The sequence below is a fragment of the Dasypus novemcinctus genome, chromosome 2 (assembly GCF_030445035.2).
Source record: "Dasypus novemcinctus isolate mDasNov1 chromosome 2, mDasNov1.1.hap2, whole genome shotgun sequence".
Lineage (NCBI taxonomy): Eukaryota > Metazoa > Chordata > Mammalia > Cingulata > Dasypodidae > Dasypus > Dasypus novemcinctus.
In genome coordinates, this window is record NC_080674.1 from 174,083,063 (window position 1) to 174,095,138 (window position 12,076).

Genomic DNA, 12,076 nt, shown 5'->3' on the forward strand with positions numbered 1-12,076 from the left:
CCACTATTGTCATTAAGGCCATAGGTATATGGTCACCTGTAGAACCAAGAGTCTTCATGTTCCTGTGGTATGCTGAGAACTTTTGTGGCCAAAGATACTATACAGAAGAGATAGCATCTGTATTTTGCTTGGCCTCACAAAAATATTTCACTGGACAGAGGAGTTTTTATTCTTAATCCAGTTGTTGTCTGATCGGATTTAGCATAGACACAGTTCACCCCAGTCCTCCTATTTTACTGTAAACATACTATTTCTGTGCCCTAATGCCCCTTATCAGTGAATGTATAATGATATAATATATTGTATTTGACTTGCGCACTGTTTCTGCAGCTTCTAGAATAAAAGAATAATAGAGACAATTAGTTCTGCTAAATGCATCTTGGCTCCATGTGTTAGCTTATCTATGGATTTTTTTCCTTAGATGTTTAAATATTCCCCCTGCAATTTAGGTTTCATCAAACAAAGGAGATGTGATTTAAGATAATTCTCTTGGTGAGAAAGCAATTGCTGCTACAATCTGCCATTCACCCAGAACCATTGATCCCAGGATAAACATTCATTTATCAGAGAATTCAAAGTAAAACACAACATATGCTGTAGTTTATAACAAATTGATGGGTACAATTCTGCATTCTTTCTAGCTTCTCCTATCCAAGTGTGGTTTTATTTACTTTGGTGAAAATTAAATATCAGTTTTATCTTCTTCATCATTCTTCTTAATATAGGCTACAAGCTGATTAACTTTATATAAAGTCAGTCCATTACCTTACCCTAATTGTACTGTTATGTCTTTTCACGGCATTAAAGGACATTTAAAAATAGTCCCTTTTATAAGCTACTCTATCCTGGAGCCATTCATTCTGCAGTGTGCTAGTAAGGTGCTTGGAGTAATGCAGGTATCTGGATTGTGACTTTAGCCTTGTTTGGTAACCTTCTTGTAGCAACCATATAATAATCTTCTAAAAGCAATAGCCCAGGTGTAAAGAGGTTGTGGCCATGAAGAAATGCTTTTCATTTGAGTTGTTATTGGATTTTTGCAGTTTGCATGTAGCAGGCAAAATGACCATGAGATGATAATTAAGTGGTCTCTTTATTATTTCAGAGAGGAAAAAGGTTCACAATTCTGGTGATTGCAGAGCCTCTGAATTTGAGATAAAAATATAAAAAAAAGACAACATGAAACACTTGTGTGAGCAGATTCCTGTCTTTCATTTTTAAAATGAGATAGTATTCTTTTTTTTTTCTTGAATAATGAGTGTCTTGTAGGACAAGAGGCTCTTGACTGAAGGTTGGCATTTAAATACTTGCTATCTAACGACAGTATAAGCAGATCATACAAAGGAGATCACTGTTTAATCACTGTTAAGTTCAAAACCAAGGTTTTTCTCTATGAGGCGTGTTTGGAGCCTCTAAAAAAACCCAACAGATGGGTACCTCAAATTTAAATTATTTTGATAATGATTAAGGATTTTCTGTTTAGAAATGATGAAAATAAAACTTTCTCCGACTGTCTTTGAAGATGGCAGGAGAAGATCTATCAGGAAATTATGATTTTTTGGTGGGATTCATTTTATAGTGAGTGTTTTTCACTCCTCTGTGCTATGTGATCTGACTTTTCTGCATTTTAATGAAAGTTTTCACTTGCGCTCACATTAAACTCAGAAAGATGCAGTAGTCACAAATAAGAGTACGTGCAGTATTTACTGTACATTTATTGAACTGAAAACCGTAAAAAATATATTTTTTAAATCTCTAGTGCAAAAAGATTACATGGTCCAAAATGGGTGTTAAATAATCGATCTTTCCTCTTTCTGGCATTGCATAGAATATCACCACCTCATGCAACAAAAACCTGCCCGTGACCTAGAGGACACAATGGGACTCTCTGTTCATATGTTTGCCAACTAGTTTTCTCCTCTGTAACCTGGATGAGATTATTTAGCGTTCCATAAGCATCAGTTATGAAGACATTTTGTTAATTCCTAATAAATACTTTGTTTTTTCCGTGTCATTGGGGGTTGTTTTGAAACCTTTTTTCAGTGTAGTAGGTCTTAAAGCATTTCCAGGGAGTTGCGGGCCTTGGTTTCATTGCCCATAGGAAGGTTGTTTGAACATATTCACCTTTGATTATACTCAACATGCAGGCTAACATGATGTGCATTATGTCTACTTACAAAATTTATTTTGGTAATACATCAGTGCTTTGCAAATTCAGTAGTTACCTATGTAATAAATTAATGCTATTTCTTTATAGAATCACAAAAATCTCATTGTGTAATATACTTGGTTAGTACCTAGAGAATAAATTTTTATATTATAAACTACAGTTATTGATTAGACTAGAGAGGGCTGAGGAATTTTGAAGTGGCAAATTGTACTCAGTATAAATGAAACATTATGTGGAATCATAGATGAGTTTTTAAGATCCAGAAGGGACTTTTTATATCATCAGTGTACTTTATCCTTTGAATGTGGTACTGAATATGGATGAAAAAAATCAATATTAAATACACCTTATTTAAATTAAAAAATATACATCATATCCAAATACAGCAGCTCAGTGGTTACACTAGAACAATCTAAAAGTTGTTAATTCCACAGCATGCGGCCCTATATATGCAAAATGAGATGAAATGTTCTATGTGCCAGCATTCCAGATTGCTGACTGCCTTTGCCTTCTGATATATGTGAAAGCTGAGTAAAATATGCTATGTGCTGTAAAAAAAGAAGTCAGGGGGTTTATATTATTATTTCTAGTAGAACAAGCTGCATTTCTCTGTTAATGTAAAACATTAGAGATCCATTGTTTGTTTTTCTCTTATTTTTATTTTATATTCTAAATTCCTCTTAGAATTGATTTTTTTTAGATCATTACCTTTAAAGAACTAGTCATAAATTTACATCTCTTAGGCTTCTTATAGCTGTATTTGCATTAATGATTTGAAAGTAACATTTGTTGTAAGCATAATCTTAATGCTATTATCCCATGGCAATTAATTCTGACCACTGAAATACTGAAGATGAGATCTGTTTATAGCAACTCTTGTTCTTTTCTTTTGTCAAGCAGAATGCATTGCATAAAGACCCTTAGGTTCTAGGGAGTAGAAGAATTAAGCATTTGATGTACCTGATGATTGATCGATTCCCTGGCCCCCAGTGGTTTAAAGTCAACCCCAGTTTTTGGGTGCCTCCACAATCTTCTCCCTTTGGTACTTCCTATTGGCTGTTACAAGGGTAGCTCCTCATAGACCTTAATTGCCCACAATCCTTTTAGATATCTTCTCTAGATCTTCCCTTGAAACCCTACCCAACCTTTGACATTTATTTCATTAAATGCTTCACCTATTCTAAGAATCCTTCTAATACATGATGCTTCTCACTACTATGTTGGAATTAAACTTTATTTCCCTCACATTTTCTTAACACTTGACTTTTGTATTAAACCATATGTCATAAGGTGGGCCTTGTATTAGAGGAGCTATTCTTTTGAATAGATGTTAACTTGTGACTCCTTCATTCGAGTGTGAGGGGCCTTGTCTATTTCTCTTATTTAGCATAGTGTTTAGTGCTCAATAGGTGTTTAAATATTTGTGGAATGATGACTGGATCCAGAAGACTTTCAAAAAATGATGGTTGAAATAAGCTCTAGAGAATATGACTGTCTTAGTCATTGGAGTATTTCCAGCACATAGGCCTTCGCACAAACAAGAAGTTAATAACTATTTGTTCAGTAAATAGATGGATGGGTGGGTAAGTGAATAAATGGATAGGGCCATTCATTGTTTTCTTGTTTCTTGTTTTCTCCAAAGCTCAAGCTTATAAAAGGCAATGATCTTTGGTAGGTACAAATATGGAAATATTAAAGGATTCTCTTATAAATTGATTAACTAAAGTAATATATCCACAGCACCAAATAAATAGCTGAAAATAAAACAAAACAGAGTTTCCTTTAAGTTAAATTGGCCCCAGATTTCAGATGATGGATGCAGTAGACACCAGAGGGCTTGTGATTTTAGTTTCTGTTTAGCTGTTTAGTGATATGTTAGTCACTGTGACTCAGCAAGTAAATGGGCAACCTTGGCAAATGGCTTCTTTAGGGTAATCTAACTATTATTTGGGTTATGACTACAGTTATGGTCACCTAGGATCCCTTGAAAATGTAACATAATCATAATAATTAAAGGATGTCAGTCAAAGGAAAATTGTAGTGCGAGGTTCTAAAATATGTCAGATCACTTGGATAGCAACTGTTCCTCTAGGAGAAATGGTAAGTCAAGATAGATGTGTTTGACAGCTACTGGTATAATGAAATAAAATCAGTAGCAATATGAATCCTGCCTTAGTGTGACTAATTCATCAAATCATTGAAGAGTGAGTAAATATCTTCCTAAACTGCAGTGGGAAATACTTTCCTTTTTCTTTTTCATTACTTTTTTATTAGTCATATTTTATCAGTGAGTGATAAAATTCATGTATCCTGGCACCATACTGAATTGACCTGGAGGCAAAACAAAGGATAGTACAATGACCTGAAAGTTAGAATGGCTTCTCTAAGCCCCAGGGAACTTATCATTTTGCCTCTTGACATCTTTTTCTCTTTTTGTACAAAAGAACTAAGTAGTTCTGCAGAGGGAGTTTGGAATAAAAGTCCTCCCACCACAGAAAAATTCACTTCTCCGCCTTCTCCATTAGTATTACACTAATCCAAACCATCTTTCTCTTTCACCTGGGATACCAGAATAACATTTTAACTGGTCTTGTTCTCACCCTTCTGTAATCAGTTCTCCCAGTAGCAGTTAGAGTGATCTTTCAAAATCAAATAAGATTACAATGGTACATTGGTATTCATCATTAATTGGTTCCAGGAGACACGAGGAGTACCAAAAATGATGAGTTCCAAACACATTTTTCATTTAAGGAATAATGTAAATTCCCAAACCAAAGACAGTGTACATTTTTAAGGCCATGTATAAAAAGGTAGGGTTGTATATCATTACTTTACATGAGAAATAAACCTAAAAATTAATAAGTACTTAGATTAAATAAAATAAAAATTTCATTTTACCTAATCTGAGAAGAGTCCATGGCCTAATGAGATGATCAGGGGAGAGTGGTGAGGAGGAGAGGTTACATGGAGTGTTGCTTAGAAGGAGAGCCCCCCTCCAGTAGAATATTGGGCACTTGCACTTCAGGTGTTCTTTCTCTTTTCTGCCTCTTTCCAACTTGCACCATAGGCTCTGACACACTCTTTGTCACCTTTACTAAAAACTTATCCAATGAGGACTGCTTCTGTTTTCTTTTCAGAATTCCTTGAAAGTATGAAACTCTTTGGTCATTCAATAAATTCATATTTCTGTTTGTCAGAGCTTTGTCTGGATGATAGTTCTCCACAAAGCTTTGATCTTCTTCCCATTTTTACACATTTCTTTAATCAAGTAACTAGGGACATCCTCCCTTATCTCCTCCTCACCTGAAGAAATCTCTTCAGCCACCTCTTGTTGCTGCTTCTTCTGTAGTTTCTGTAGCTCCTCAGTGCTGAGCTCTTCACGATGTTCCTCTACTAACTCCTACATCAGCAGCATTGACCTCCGGACCCATGAGTTGGCCCAAAGATACAATACTGTACCCTCTGTACCTATAGGCTTGAGGTCAGCCTCAAACCCTTTAAAATCTGAGTCACAGCTTCTAGCCACAGATTCTTCCATGCTGAATTCACTGTCCTATTAGAAACTTTGTTCCAGACCTTATCAATATGGTTAAGGCAGTGAAGGATATTGAAATGCTCCTACCAGCATTCTGTGAAGGTCAACTGGGTGTCAGAGTTGATCTCAAAGCAGTTCTTGAAAAGAGCGTTGGTGTACAACTTTTTGAAGTTTGAAATGACCTGCTGGTCCATGGGCTGGATGAGAGGAGTAGTGTTGGGGGGCAGGACCCTTACAGTGATGAAGCTGAACTCCTCCAGTAAGTCATCCTCCAAGCCTGGAGGGTTGGCAGGCACGTTGTCCAAAAGTAGAGCTTTCAGAGGCAAATCTTTCTCCAGCAAATATTTATTTCACTGAGGGATCAAACACATCATTTTATCCACTCAGTGAAAAATTGCCTTGTGACCCAAGCTTTGCTGTTTGCCCTCCACATCACATGGAGTTTGCTTTTTATGACATTTTGCTTCTTGAAAACTTGTGGGTTTTCCCTGTGATAGACTAGTAGAGGCTGAGTTTTAAGTCCACTCTAGCATTCCCACACAATAATAGAGTTAGCCTGTTCTTCATTGGTTTGTAACTTGTAATGCCTTCTCTTCTTTTGTGATGTAGGTTCCATTTGGCATTCCCCCCCCCCCCCAAAACGCCAGTCTCGTCACCATTAAAAACTTGGTGGGATGACTTTAAAATGCTGTTTGACCTAAAGTAAGGGGGAAATGGAAAGGAGAAATGAGTTTATATGGCTACGAGTTTCTAAAAAAGAGTCTGGAGGCTGGCAGAAGGTTTGCCCTCATGCACAACTGAGCAGAGTCAGAGAGACAGATAAAGCAGATACAACCCCCAGATATTGGTTCCTTTGAGGGCTAAAGAGACCCACGGGAGTTATGGTCATGGCCGATGGGGTTAACTACCAGGGCAGATGGCCCCTCTTTGGAAATGGTGTTTATGTGTGATGAATCTGGACTCAGATGGGATCTCCCTTCATAAGACTTTCATGCCAATGTGCTGGAGGTGCAGTTAATGTTGGGGTTTAAGATATATTTAGGGGATTTGAATCTCTGGACTGACAATGTGATAGCCAGATCCTGAGCCTCAACAGACTCCAGCACCCACAATCTGATTTATTGGACTTACCACACTCAGCTAAGATGGAGTTGAAGAAGGACAACCACCACACCATGGAGCCTAGAGTGATTACAACTGAAAATGGGAGGATTGCATCCAGCATCCAGGTGGAATCTGACCCTCCTCTTGACATAGAGGTACAATGGACACAACCAATCCAATGTCCACATAGAAGAGGTGGCATTGGAATGGGAAAAGTGGACATAGTGGACGAAGGGTATGGGGAAAGGCAGGAAGAGATGAGAGGTGGAGGCGTCTTTGGGACATGGAGCGGCCCTGGATGGTACTTCAGAGGCAATCACCGGACATTGTAAATCCTCACAGGGCCCACTGGATGGAATGGAGGAGAGTATGGGCCATGATGTGAACCAATGTATATGAGGTGCAGAGGTGCCCAAAGATGTACTTACAAAATCCACTGGATGTGTCATGATGATGGGAACGAGTGTTGTTGGGGGGGGGGAGAGGGGGGGGTGGGGGGATGGGGTTGAATGGGACCTCACATATATATTTTTAATGTAATATTATTACAAAGTCAATAAAAAATAAAAAAATTAAAAAAAAAAAAAACTTGGTGGGGAATAAAACCCTCAGCCTCTACATAGCAGCCTTTTTATTAGCACTTGCTGCCTCACGACACTATGGATACTGGTCCTCTTTTTAAAATGATCAAACCAGCCATGGTTGGCCTTAAAAACTTTAGCACTCTAATCACCCAGTTCCAGTTTATTTTTCAAAAGATCAGCATGCAACACTTCGCTTTTTCACATATCATGGCTTCTGATACACTGTTGACTGCTAACTGCTTCTTGTATACCCAAATTAATAACAGCTTTTCAACTTCCTCGATTTTTTAAAAAATGCTGCTTCGTTATGGCTTTAACTCTTCTCACAACATCAGCCTTTTTTATCGCTTCTTTATTCTTAATGGTGGTGGAGACCATTGTTCTAGGCATACCATATTCCCTAGGAAGATCAGTACTGCAAATATGGCTCTCATATTTACCTATTTTTTTTTCTCAGTGTGGTACAGAGTAATTTTCTTCTTGCTCAGTGCTGTCACTGCTTATTTTCTTAGGACCCATGATGAGAACCCCCCTACCCCCACAAAAATACACAAAATGACCATAGGAGCTAAGTTAAGACCATAGTGGGATGTGCACAGGACAAGAGGTACCCCATGACTTAATGTGTGACCTTTTGTTTTGGCTGGAAAGGGTAGCAAGTCACAAGGCAACTGACACCGACGAGTTCTAGCTTGCGCATGGAGTACCAAACAAACAATAAGTACAGGGACAAAATTTTTCACTTCAAAATATGTTGAATACCAAATATGACACGTTTTCAAAGCAGTCACGTACCAAGATATGACTACTATATTTCCTCTTATCAACTTTCCAGTGGCTTCCCAATTACATTTAGAAAAGAAACCAAATATCTCACCATCACTAATAGGTACTTAGATGAACTGGCTCATAATTGCCCCCCTTGCTAACTTCCTACCCTCTCCCCTTGCTCACCATACTCCAGCCACTCTACCTCCTGGCTGACTGTTGGACACACCAAGTATAATTCTGCCCTAAGACCTTGGTGCTTGTTAGTCCTTCCTCCCAGGACATTCCCACTGGAAATCCTTTCATGACTTACTTCTTTACTTCTTCTAGGACCCTACTCCTTCATTACCTGTTCAGAGAGGACTTCCCTTACTCTCCTTTCTACAGCTGCACCTCTCATTACTCTATGGTTCTTTAACTGGTTTAGTTTTCCTTATAGCATTTATTCCTACCTGATGTTATATCTATTTGTTTATTATTATTTCTACACAGCATAATTTCCACAGTTCCTGTATTAGTATGGAACCTTCATGAGGGCAGTGGCCTTGCTTCCCTGTCCTGAGGATATACCTGGCACATAGCAAGTACTTAATAAACATTTTTTTGAGTAAGTGAATACATCATCATAAAATTGTGTCTCAACATTCCATCTTGCAATCTTGTGGTTTGGCCATAGCAGTTTGTGTTATTCCTCCTTACTTATTCCTTTTATTTCCACTTGAAAAATAGAGTATTTTCCTTGTTAGAGATTGCATGTGATATATTTATGCCATACTCTAAGATCCCTGTTTAATGATGTATTTATGAGTAATCAATACAAATGACAATATTTATGTTAAACTCTTTTTTCTGTGAAATGTTTTCTTAGAACTTTTGCTTCCTTTAATCTTTCCAATCTGCCATAAGATTATCTGTGAAATTGCTGTAAGATTTGCCTGTAGTCTCAGGGTATAGGGGCTGCAGCATGAAAATTACACTAGCGTATTTTAGAAATATATATATCAGGATTAATTTGTTGTTGTTTTTGTTCTGATCTATAAGCAGGCTCAATTCATACTGGTGTCTGCTCTGTGGGGAGATATCCATGGATAATTTGTGCTTTTAATGGTAGTGTTTCTCACAATTCTCTACCCAAAAGTCCCAACAGGAAAGGCTAAATTGCCTTTTTGTCACTTAGATATGTGGACCAAAGCAGCTGGCAATTGTCACCTGAAATTTCATATCATACAAACATATATTCTCTGTCAGCAAGGATATGCCTATATGATTTTAGTAGTTTCCTTCTAGTTTCTCTAGAAATAATGGGTTAGTTCACATAGGACAGTCTCAAGATTATTGATACAATCACAAATTGAAATGGGACCCTGAGCTCTCTGTTCAAAGGAAAGCTTGCCTGTCTTTCTCTGTATTTGAAGTGATTAATGATGCTGCTGCATTGTGGGAAAATTATATGTCTATAATTATATTAAGCCACAGGAGGGAGAAACCCTTTCTGATACTTGTCTTTGAAGCCACCCAAGTTATTTGAGTCTGAGCATCGGGGAAAACAGGACAAAGAAAGTGAAAGAAATACAAAAAAATAAAATAAAATAGAAAAGAAAAGAAAAAAAGGAAAAGAGAATCAAAATATGCTGCAGTCATAAAGGTCCAGGGAGAGACTGTGTATGTGGGAGAGAAAAAAAAATTGTTTGGGGCCATAGGAAAAGCTAATGGACTTGAGAGACCATTTGCTCAGCAGTTAAATAGGAGATTGTACAAAGTTGTAGAGCCTTTATCCTGCTCTCTGATGCTAGCAGACTCCCTGTCTTTCTTTGTATTCCTTCACTCTCCTTTGCTTTCATTTCTAATCCATAATATGGAGATGATATTTCTCCCCATGTTTGTGGGACACACTGACACAGATGGATTTTGCTAAAAGTATAAAATACTATGTAAATATTATAAATAAACGGTAATGTGGAATAGAGCACCCACTTTGCCACTCCCTTTTATGGCCTCTCTCTCTCTCTGGTGTTCTTTAAAAACTAGGCCTTCTTAAGAATAGGAGAAATTAGGTCTTCTGTGAGTTTCAGAATCTCCTTTTAGGTGTCAGGGGTGTCGAAAGCTCCGTTTTCCTCCCTGGCCTTGATCACCAGCTCTGACTTGGAACAGTGACGTTTTGACACAAATGCAGCCTAGTTTAGAGATGTGAATACAAGCTAGCAGGTCTAATTCCCTTCTTAACCACTTGGTGCCACTCTAGCTTTATGAACTGCTCAGCAACAGCCGAACCCTAGGAAACAGTTTCCTCCTAAGTTGGCTTTGTTGGTTTCAAAGACAGTCAATTGTTCTGAAGAAGGTCATTTGGGGAGTCGGATAGCTGATGTGATTAGAATGTGTACAGCAAGTTGCGTTCCAGGTGCTTTGTGTGCTAACACTTAAAGTGTTATTACCAGCATTAATTATCCGAGGGACATGTAACAAACACAGGTGGGCCCTTGTTGGTTCATTTAAGAGGCAAGACTCTACAGAATGCAAACCTCCAGGTAGCCACCCTGGTCTTATAACGGAGTTTAATTTGGGGATAGACTGGAACCTACCAGCCAGGTCTATTTATAGATGGATGCTATAAGAAGAAATTTAGTTCAATATAGCCTCCTTCCCAAAATAGGTTACACACACATACACAAAAATGTACATATATAGCTATAGTTAAAAACTCAGGTAGATTTTGAAAAAGCCCTTAGAAAGTGTTCTCATGCATAAAATAGTTTAGGTGTGTTTTTTTTTCGCCTCCTTTTCCATCTTCCTTACTGGCTTAACTTTTTATTCATCAACAGATAGGACACTTTTCTTCACAGAAAGAATACTATTTCAAATTAAACTACTTCTACTGTTGTAAGACATGTTGTAAGACCTGTTACCCCTAATGACATATCTTCATCTCTTTCCCCCTCCCTTCCCTTTCCTTCTGGGGCCTAAAGGGATTCAAAGAAGGGAATCTGTTCTTGGGCTTTTACAGCTTCGAGATGACTTTCTAAAATGGAGGACACTGCAGCATTTAGCCGAAGGTCCTTGCGTTCCTTTTTAATGGGAACCCAGGAGGATGCTTGCCCACTTGTAAAGATACTATTGAGAGCAGTGCTTTTCTGACTCATTAATTTGGAAAGGCAAGAGGAGGCTGCCATTAAGAAATGTCTTTGCAATTAATTGCATGTAAAACCTCAAGTTTTTTTCTGACACATTTATAGAAATTGCTTTCCCTTGTTTAGGCTGGTACATTTCTGCTGGCCTTAGCAGGAGTGGAACTGGCACTGGCCCTAGGTAAAATTGAAGTGTTAGCAAAATCTGTTTCTGAGACCCTTCTGATTTCATTGTTTACCTTTTCCTTTGTTAAACCTAAACTTCTGTTCTGCTTCCCTTAAACCATGCTAGTCTTGACCTTGGACTTTCCAATTTTGGGGATGGGAAACTGTGTTAGGATCCCAAATATACAGGTTAGGCAATTATTTAACTTTCTTGCACATCCATATCCCCATGTGTAGAACAGAGTTATTTTGAACAATAAATGAAACATCACATGTAAATCTTCATGCCTGGCATCAGAAGAATGGGACAATTGCGGTGCATGTTAAAAATGAAGTTTTCTAAATCTTATTCTCAACAACTGACTCAGAATCTTGGGGGAAAGGTCCAAGAACCAGCATTTTAAGAGTTAGCTAGGAAATTCTTACACTCACCAAAGTCTGAGAACTCCTGGCTTAAGGGAATAAAATTTCATAGAGGCAACTGTTTTTTATAAAATGATCAAGGAAATAACATGACCAAAATGAGTGGGTGGGCATGGAGGGATTGAGACACCATAGATTTCAGGTGGGGAAGAGATTTTTGGTAATTTCAGGGTGTGATTTGATAAGTGCTGTTCTGTCCTACAGAAAG